This window comes from Grampus griseus (genome assembly GCF_964374135.1).
Source record: "Grampus griseus genome assembly, chromosome: 11".
NCBI lineage: Eukaryota > Metazoa > Chordata > Mammalia > Artiodactyla > Delphinidae > Grampus > Grampus griseus.
In genome coordinates, this window is record NC_139005.1 from 102,100,049 (window position 1) to 102,110,325 (window position 10,277).

The following is a 10,277-nucleotide window of genomic DNA, read 5'->3' on the forward strand; positions in this document are numbered from 1 at the left end:
TACTGCAAAACGTGCTGTCTCTATCGCTGTAGCGTTAGTGTAAGTTTTAAAATTGGAAACTCTAAATTCTCCAGCTTTGCTCCTTTGTGTCCTTTGCCTTTCCATACACATTTTATGATCAGATTGCTCATTTCTGCCCCCCAGAAATCCACTCACATTTCGATAGCAATTGCATTCAGTCTGTTCAGTCTGTGTGCATCGCAACAGTATTGAGTCTTCCCACCCATGAACCCGGAATTTCTCCCCGTTTACTTAGATTTCTTTACTCTCTCTTAGAATTGCTCTGTAGTCTGAAGTGTACAAGTCTTGCTCTCCTTTTGTTAAGTTCATTCCTAACCATTGTATTCTTTTCATTGCTGTTGTAAATGGAGTTGTTATCTCAATTTCCTTTCTGGATCGTTCATCGGTAACATATCGAAATGCAGATGGTTTTTGTATGTCGATCTTGGGTCCTGGAACCTTGCTGAACTCACATATTAGCAGCTTTTTCCCTCTATGTTCTCCTGCCATTTGGCCCCAAATGTGTCACAAATGCAGAAGTGGATAGTTTCTGGTGGAGGAAAAGGGAACCTTCAGGTACGTGGAAAGTACCAGGAAAATAATGGAGAGGAAGAAGTTCAGTGAAATGACGCCAGAAGCTTTAAAATTTAAACTCCCGCTGTCACCCCTAATCCGAGTGCGTGGATCTGATCCTAATTAGCATATCAAATACTTGGAAAATTGATCTGACAGGTAGACTTCCACCCAGGTCTCAGAGTGAGTACTAGGTGGTGCCCATGGGGCCAGACCTGATTAGAACAGCAAACATTGAGTATCGATTGGACATTGGAACCAGAGCCCACAGGAAACTAACATTCTCCATGGGCAGGGGGAGACCCATAATACTCAAATGTCCGGGGTAGAAACCGAAATCACTTGGTATACGAAGAACATGAAAATCTCAACTCACATAAGAAAAGACAATAGACGCCAACGGTGGGATGACACAGATGTTTGAATCATCTGACAGGGACGTTAAAGCAGATTATATCAAAATACTTGAACTACAAATTGCAAACAGTCTTGACAAAACACTAACACAGAAAAACTTAGCAAAGAAATAGAAAGATATAAACAAGCAAATAGAAATTTTGGAACTGAAAAATTCAATAACTAAAACAAAACAAAAAACCCTCACTAGATGGATTCAATAGCAGAATGGAGATGACAGAGGAAAGAATCAATGAACTCGAAGATATATCAATAGAAATGAATCTGTGGGAACTCCCTGGTGGTCCAGTGGTTAGGACTCAGCGCTTTCACTGCCGAGTGCACAGGTTCAATCACTGGTCAGGGAACTAAGATCCCACAAGCTGTGTGGTGTGGCCAGAAAAAAAAAAAAAAAAAGAAATTAATCTGAAAAATAGAAAAAAGATTTAAAAAACTGAACAGAGTCTCAGGGGCCCATGGGACCACAACAAAGGGCTATATTTGTGGTGCTGGAGTCCCAGAAGGAAAGGAGAAAGACTGTGGGGCTGAAAACATATTTTGAGGAAATAATAACTGAAAACTTTGCAAGTTTGGTGAAAGATATAAACTTACAATTGAAGAAGCAAGGCTAATCCCATCCAGGATAAGCTGAAAGAAATCCACACCAAGACGCTTCAATATCAAATTGCTGGAAACTACAAACAAAGGAAAAACCTTAAAAGCAGCCAGAGAAAAGTTATGTATTACCTACAGAGGAGCTAGGATTTGAATGACTGGGCTTCTCTTCAGAAACCGTAGAGACCAGAAAGAAGTATTGGTAATACAACATTTTTCTGAGCACTGAAAGAAAAGAAACGTCAATTCAGGTTTCCACACCTAGCAAACTTCTGTAACTTGATAAAGAGCATCAACAAAAATCCTACAGCTAATATCATACTCTCGTGGAAGACTTACTGTGAAAGGCTTTTTCCCCAAAGATCAGCATCGAGTCAAGGATGCCCATCTTGTCATTCTTATTCAACACAGCACCAGCATTTGTAGCCAGTGCAATAGACCAAGAAAAGGAAATAACAGCATACGAACTGGAAAGGAAGAATAAAACTGTCCTTTTTTCTAGCAACACGATTATCTATGTAGAAAATCCCAGGGAATCTATTTTTTAAAAAAGAACCAAACTGTTAGAACAAATAAGTGAGTTTAGAAAGGTTGCAGGATACAAGATCAACACAAAGAAGTCAATCCTATTCCTGTATATAAGCAGTGAATAATTGGAAACCAAAATTTTAAGAAAGTTGCTATTTATAATAGCTCCCACTTAATAGACATTAAAATGTCTAGGTGTCAATTTAGCAAAACATGTATGCTGTGTGCTGAAAACTACAAAAGGCTGTTGGAAACATCAGAAAGATCTAAACAAATGGAAAGACTTATCATGTTCATGGATTTGAAGACTCAGCATAGTAAAAATGTCGTTTCTCCCCAAAGCGACCTGCAGATTTCACACATCACCAGCCAAAATTCCAGGAAGACTGTTTTGTAGATGTAGACAAGCCAGTTCTAGAATTTACATGGAAAGGCAATGAAACGGGAATGACTAAAACAATTTGAGGACTTCCCTGGTGGTGCAGTGTTAAGAATCCGCCTGCCAATGCAGGGGACACGGGTTCGAGCCCTGGTCTGGGAAGATCCCACATGCCGCGGAGCAACTAAGCCCGTGCGCCACAACTACTGAGCCTGTGCTCTAGAGCCCGCGAGCCACAACTACTGAGCCCACATACCACAACGACTGAAGCCCGAGTGCCTAGAGCCCGTGCTCCGCAACAAAAGAAGCCACCGCAATGAGAAGCCCACGCACCACAACGAAGAGTAGCCCCGGCTCGCCGCAACTAGAGAAAGCCCGCGCGCAGCAACGAAGACCCAACTCAGCCAAAAATAAATAAATTAATTAATTTAAAAATAAAGACAGTTTAAAAAAAGTTAAGAAAACCCCACACACAGGGAGATCAGCTCGGTGCTTTGTGACCACCTAGAGGTGTGGGATAGGGAGGGTGGGAGGGAGGGAGACGCAGGAGGGAAGAGATATGGGAACATATGTATATGTATAACTGATTCACTTTGTTATAAAGCAGAAACTAGCACACCATTGTAGAGCAATTATACTCCAATAAAGATGTAAAAAAAAAAACCCACAAAACTCAGCACTAAGAAAACAACACAATTTACAAATAGGAAAGGTGTTGGGACTTTGGGCATGGGTTTGATCCCCGGTCAAGGAACTAAGATCCTGCATGCTGCGCAGTGTAGCAAAAAAAAAAAAAAAAAAAAAAAGGATGTAACTACAAATGCAAAAGGTCTTGAACAGACGCTTCACCAAAGGGGATGTATAGATGGCAACTAAGCACATGAAAAGATGCTTAGCACCATTAGCCACGACAGAAACACAAACTAGAACCTTGATAAGAGAGCACTGCGTGCTTCTCAGAACGAGTAAAGAAGAAACACTGCGTGCTTCTCAGAACGAGTAAAGGAGAAACACTGACAATACCAAGTGCTGGCGAGGATGTGAAGCAACGGGAACTCTGGGATGCGGATGCTGGGAAGGCAAAGCGGTGCGTCCACTCTGGGAGATGCTTTCTCAGTTTCTTATGCAGGTACTATATGCTTACCGTGGGAAACAGCAACGCAACCTCAGGCGTTTGTCCTAGAGAAGTGAAAACGTGTGTTCACACACAAACCTGTGCGTGAACGCTGGTGGTGGCTTTATTTGTAACAGCTGGAAACAACCCAAACATCTCTCAGTGGGTGAATGGATGGACGGACCGTGGTGATCTAGACCATGGAATACTGCCGAGTCACGAAAGAAACAAACTGTGGATTCACACAACCTCCCAGATGAATCGCAAGACATTACAGAGTGAGAGAGGCCAGTCCCCCAAGGTGGCCTTCTATCTGTTTCCATCCACAGGACCAACCTACCATCGTGGAAAACAGATCAGTGGTTGCCAGAGGTTATGGGTGGAGGAAGTGTGCCCGAAAGGCATGGCAGGGGGTAGGTTTCGGGGTGATGTAACTGTTTTGTAACCTGTTACAGTGACGGCTATCCGCATGTGTTAAAATTCAGAGAACTGTCCACCAAAATTAAAAAGTCAATTTTTAATGGAGGGGATAAATTAGGAGTTTGGGATTAACATATACACACTACTATATATAAAATAGATAATCAACTAGGACCTACTGTAGAGCACAGGGAACTCTACTCAATATTCTGTAATAAACTATATGGGAAAAGAATCTGAAAAAGAATATATATATATATAAGCTGAATCACTTTGCTGTACCCCTGAAACTAACACAGTATTGTAAATGAACTATATTCCAATATAAAATACAAATTAAATTTTAAAAAGTCAGTTTTACTATGTGACAATTAAAAATTAGATGAACAAAATATTTTTAAAATGTATGTTTCAGGCCATTTTTACGCGCGCCCGGGCTTTCTCCTCGCAGCGAGTTCTCCTGCTGGGGGCGAGGGGCGACGGCCGCGCTTTCTCGGGGCACCCAGTCGCACAGTCTGGCGCATGCGCCCGGGAGCCGGGAGGATGGTCGTGGGGTCCCTCCTGAGTGGGTCAAAGGCGAGACAGAGCCTTGCAACCCAAGACGAGGGAGGTGTCCTTAAAGATGTTCCCCCCAATAAAAGCCACAGCGGGGCGGGACGGGGGGCAGAAGACGCGGGCCCTGGAGCCCCGTCCCTAACCTGCCGCGGAGGGGCAGCCAGGCTCCCCAGCCCCTCCCTAACCCCCCACCCCTATCCGGCTCCCGGAGGCCTCCCGGGGCCGCCCTGCCCCTCGCCCTCCAGGGCGTGTAGGCCAAGCCCCAGCCTCGTCCCCCGGGGCAGCCTCCCTCCTCCGACGGGCCCGCCCCGCAGCTGCTCCCTCTCCGCACCCCACCTGCGCCCCAGCCGCCGACCTCCGGAGGAAGCGCGACCCTCCCCAGCCCGCCGGGCGGAGACCAGACTTTGAGGCTGGGGGCGGGGTATCCTAGCGGCCGGCCCCGCCCCCCCGCCCATCCCGCTGGCTCTTCGCGGAGCTCGCACCCGGCAGATCCCCGGAGGCTCCTGGGGCGCAAGGGCTGGGAGCGCTGCGGGCGCTGGGGCGGTCAGAGCTGCGGAGAACCCTCGCCCGAGGCGCCAAGTGACACTGGTCCCGCTGGAGAGGCAGGTGCGCCCCTCACCGCGAGCTCTCGGCTGCTTCACCCACAGCGCCTCTTCCCCAGCCGGCTGGACACACGCCCTCCCCAGTGGTCACTGCTGCGTCCAAGTTCTGGGGTCAGACGTGCCCCGGAATGCGCCGCCCCGCTCCCCGCACACCGCACGCCCAGAGGCTGCATCTTCCCCTCGGCTCGCCCAACCTGGGGCCCACTCCCCAGCCTGACTCGCGTCCGCGTCTGCCGCCACGGCCCACTGTGTCCTGTCCTAAGGCTGTGCTCAGTGGCGCCCAGAGAAACGTAGAAAAAGTATGTTTAAACGTGCACACGAAGAGTTTTAGAAAAAAAGAGTCAATCGCCTCAAAGTAATAAGCAGCCGTTTAAAATACCATTAAAATCATCAGAATCTTATTGGAAGCTGTACTCATGAAGGTTCTGCGGGAACTGACAGCTCTTCGCTTTTTGGCTGGAAGAGGGTGAATGTGGGAACCTGTTGCTGGGGGCTGGCGAGGTGGGCGCGCACAGCTGCCCCGAGAGGTGCAGATGCCGCCGAGGCCCAGGCGCTGCTGTCCGGAGGCCCCACTGCCAGGACCCGTCTCCCCGCCCTGCCTGCCGAGCTGCCTCCCCTTCCTCTGGTGGCCCAAGCTGGACACCCAAACCCTGGCCTCTGCTCGACCTCCAGGGGCAGAGACCACCAGCCAGGGACAAGCCCTTCCGCCCTCCTCAGCGCAGAGCCCAGCTCGCAGCTGCAGCCCGGCCCCCCGACACGAGTTGTCGCTCCTGCAAGCTAGAAACCCCCCAACTGCCAAACATGTCAGAGCCCAGAAACTCTGAGGCATCGACCATTTCTTTGTTCCTTCCTGACTAAACTCAGGGAGTGTCCCCCCACCCTCCTTCCGAGAGCCCTCTGCAGTCGGCCTTCCCCCCCAGGGCTCATTTCATCAAGGTGAGTTCCTGTCTCCAGATGGCCATGATCAGAGCTCCCCTCGCTTGGCCCGCAGCCTGGTGACAGTCGATCCTTTCCTGGAAACTCTCCTCCCCTCCTCAGCTCTGACCACCACCCCCCACCCCCCCAGCGTCCTCACCCAGCCTCTCCTTATGCCCACTGTGCGCACGCTGGGGCCTCTGCCACCGCAGCCCTTCTGGCCTTTCCATGGAAATCCTCAACAAGCCTTCCAGAAGACTTCTCATTAGAAGCCTTGGAGAACACAAGCCAGTGGGAGGACATATTTGAAGTCCTGAAGAAAAAGAAAGACCTGTCAACCAAGAATTCTATATCCAGCAAAACTATCTTTCAGAAATGAAGGAAGGAAGATGTTTCCAGATAAGTAAAAGTTCAGGGAGCTCATTTCCTGCCCTACTGGAAATGCTAAAGAGAGTCCTTGGGGCTGAATGAAAACACACTAGACAGTAACTCAAAACCACGAGAAAGTACAGAATACAGTGAAGGCTACGCATGGGAGAAGCTGGTGTTATTGCAGTTGTGGTTTGTAACTCCTCTGTTTTGTTCCGTATGATTTAAAAGGCAAATGCATGAAACAATAGTTACAAATCTATGTTAACGGACACACAATAGATGAAGATGAATCTGTGACAACAACAGCAGAGGGCTGTGGTTGTGTAGGAGCAGAGTGTTTACTACTGAAACCAAACTGGTATTATTCAAACTAGGTTTTTATAAGTTTACGATTTTAATTGTAACTCCCAAGGAAACCAGTAAGAAAATACAGAAAAGGAAAGAAAGACATCAAAATAGTACATCACAAAAAATCAACTAAATACCCAAAAGGCAGTAATAGAAGAAATGAGGGACAAAAACCATATAAGACATATAAGAAAACAAATAGCTATGGTAGAAGTAAGTCCTTTCTTTGCAGTATTCACTCTATTTTTAAAAAATATATTTATTTATTTATTTGGGCTGTGCCGGGTCTTAGTTGCGACACGCAGGGTCTCTGTTGTGGCATGCAAACTCAGTTGTGGCATGCATGTGGGATCTAGTTCCCCGACCAGGGATCGAACCCAGGCCCCCTACGTTAGGAGCAAAGAGTCTTACCCGCTGGACCACCAGGGAAGTCCCTCAGTATTCACTTTAAATGTAAATGGAGGGCTTTCCTGGTGGTGCAGTCATTAAGGATCTGCCTGCCAATGCAGGGCACACGGGTTCGAGCCCTGGCCCGGGAAGATCCCACATGCCACGGAGCAACTAAGCCCGTGCGCCACAACTACTGAGCCAGTGCTCTAGAGCCCATGATCCACAGCCACAGAAGCCACTGCAATGAGAAGCCCATGCACCACAACGAAGAGTAGCCCCCGCTCACGGCAACTAGAGAAAGCCTGCACGCAGCAACAAAGACCCTACGCAGCCAAAAATAAGTAAGTAAATAAAATATATATTTTTAAAACTTTAAATGGGTTAAAGTCTCCAATTAAAAGACAGAGATTGGCAAAGGCGATCCACCTTTGTACACTTGCTGTGTACAAGAAACTCACTTTACATACAAAGACACAAAGAGGTTGAAAGTAAAAGGATGGAATAAGACGTTCCATGCAAACAGGAATCAGAGAAGCTGCGGCGGCTGCGTTATTATCACACAAAATAGGCTCGAGTTCAGTTATTTTTCTTGAGATCCCGTATGGAATGGGTTGTACCTACCTGGATCATATAAAGGGTGAGGTTTTTGTCTTTGCAGTCTCTTAATGCTCATCCAATAATAAAACTGTTTTATCCCTTTCTACCCTTGTGGAAGGACTCACTGGGTTTTTGGGGTTTTTTTAATAAATTTATTTATTTTATTTATTTATTTTTGGCTGCGGTGGGTCTTCGTTGCGTGCGCGGCTTCTCATTGCAGTGGCTTCTCTTGTTGCGGAGCACGGGCTCTAGGCACGTGGGCTTCAGGAGTTGTGACTCGTGGGCTCAGTAGCTGTGCTTGCGGGCTCTAGAGCACAGGCTCAGTAGTTGTGGCGCACGGGCTTAGTTGCTCCGTGGCATGTGGGATCTTCCCGGGCCAGGGCTCGAACCCGTGTCCCCCGCATTGGCAGGCGGATTCTTAACCTCTGCGCCACCAGGGAAGTCTGACTCACTGGGCTTTAATTGTTGGTCCACCAGCTCCATCTCTTTCCTGTCTTGGCGTGAGACCCAGCCTGCCACTCTGCCCCCAAGACCATCTCCTTCCCTTAACCTGCTCCAATTTTTCTTTCTGAATAAACCTTTTATGTCCTAGATAATTTACTCTTTTTTTTTTAGTGTTTATGCCTCTCTTCTCTGCCTTGGGCAGGGATCTGTGTCTGTTTTGTTCACTGAGGGAGTGATACCCAGAAGGCCCTACAGAAGCACTGGCGAACAGAGGCAGCTCAAACTTGCCACATGCAAACACCAGCTCCTGCTGCTACATTTCCGTCCCAGCCCATGGAGCCCCAACTCCAGACACTGAGGAACGTTGGTCTATTTGACTCGTACCCCCGTATCCAAGCCAGGGCACCCCATGGCCCCACCTGCCTGCCACAGCCCCTCACCTGTCCATCCTGTTAAAACCAGACTCACGCGTTGCCGGGACCACACTCCTCTAAACGGCAGCCCTTCCACACTTCCTATTGGCTTTCCTGACCTCCTTCTTCTCGCACTGGCACTGGGCACCCCGTTATAAGTTACATATTCAGCTGTTTGTGGTCTGTCTTCCCCAGGCAAAGGTCCGCTCCAGGTAGGGTGGCCGATGGCCCTGTCTGCCTGGGGTTTAGGGCTGAAAATCCTGACCTGAGAAGCCCCGCAGTTCAGGGCAGACCCAGGTATTTCCCCCGCTCCGGGGCCAGTGCTGTTTGTTATTAGTGCTGGGACAGGGTGGCACCCAGTGGGCGCTCAGTACCCGCTTAAGGAATGAATGAGGTACACAGATGTCCAGCTAAGCTGTGAGCCCTGGCGGGGGTGACCCTAGTCATCCCTCATCCGGGGCCTGAGCGCATCCGCACGTCTCTCCGGGGCAGGGGTGAGGATGGGGTTTCCCGCTTGGCGGGCGGGGGGGGGGCAGTCTTACTTGGTCCATGGCCAAGGCGGCGGGCCTGCTGGGCCATGGGGCTCCGGGTGTGGTTCCAGATCCTGATGTGGAGGCGGGAGGTAAGGTCCAGCTCAGAAGCGGGCGCTGAGTGTTGCCACCACTTGGTGGCGGTGCACACTGGACAGTGGGGCAGCTGGGACCAGAGCGTGTCCCTCCCCTCCCCGTCCCCTGTGGCCCTGCACACCCTTGGTCCTGGAGAGAAGCACGGCCGCTGCCTCTGTGTGGGCCTCTGCTTCCGCCATCTGGGGCGGCCCGGGCTGCTGAGGAGTCTTGGGGGAGCCTGCACCCGGTCAGTTCCCCGCACCCGCCGCCAGCAAATCCGCCATCCCAGCTCCAGGCGGCAAGGACTCCTGGGGTGGCCCTGGGTCCCGCTGGGGTCTCTGTGCGTGGACCAGGGGACCCCTGGATGGTCCAGGCATGGGAAGCAGGAGCTTGTGGGACGGGGAGAGGGGGCCCCAGCCAGAGCTGGGACCTTGGTCCCCCACCCTCCCGGGTGCCTTGATGGGGAGGGGACACCTGGGGCAGACAGGGGTCTCCAGGGGGCCCTTGGGCAGGGGACCGGGCCTGGCTGGGGTAGGGGAGTGGGAGCCTGGGGCTTGAGGGGTGGTTCAGCCCCTGCCAATCGTCAGGGGGCGGGCCTGCGGGCTGAGTGGGCACGGGGTGGCCCTGACCCGCCTGTGGGCGCCACTCTCCCCCCACCCACGGGGGCGGCTGTGGGGCTGTTGGAGTTCCTAGCCTGGGGATGTCCTGCGATACAGGCGGGGCTGTACGTGGCGGAGGGCGGCAGGCTCCGCCCGTGTCCGTGGCTCCACCCTCGCCCCAGCTGCAGTCCTGACCTCCATCTCGTTTTAGGAGGTAAGCCCAGGCCCGTGGTCCTCCCAACCCCACCCTAAGGGCCACCTTGCCCTGCAGACCCCATCTCTGTCGTCAAGGAAAGAGGCGAGCCAGGTGGACAAGTGTTTACTGAGCGAGGGGCCATGCTGGCTTTGCCTGCCCCCCTAGTCGGCTGGGGGCAGCAGGCCCCATTGAGAGAGGGATAGGAGAAGGCCCGGT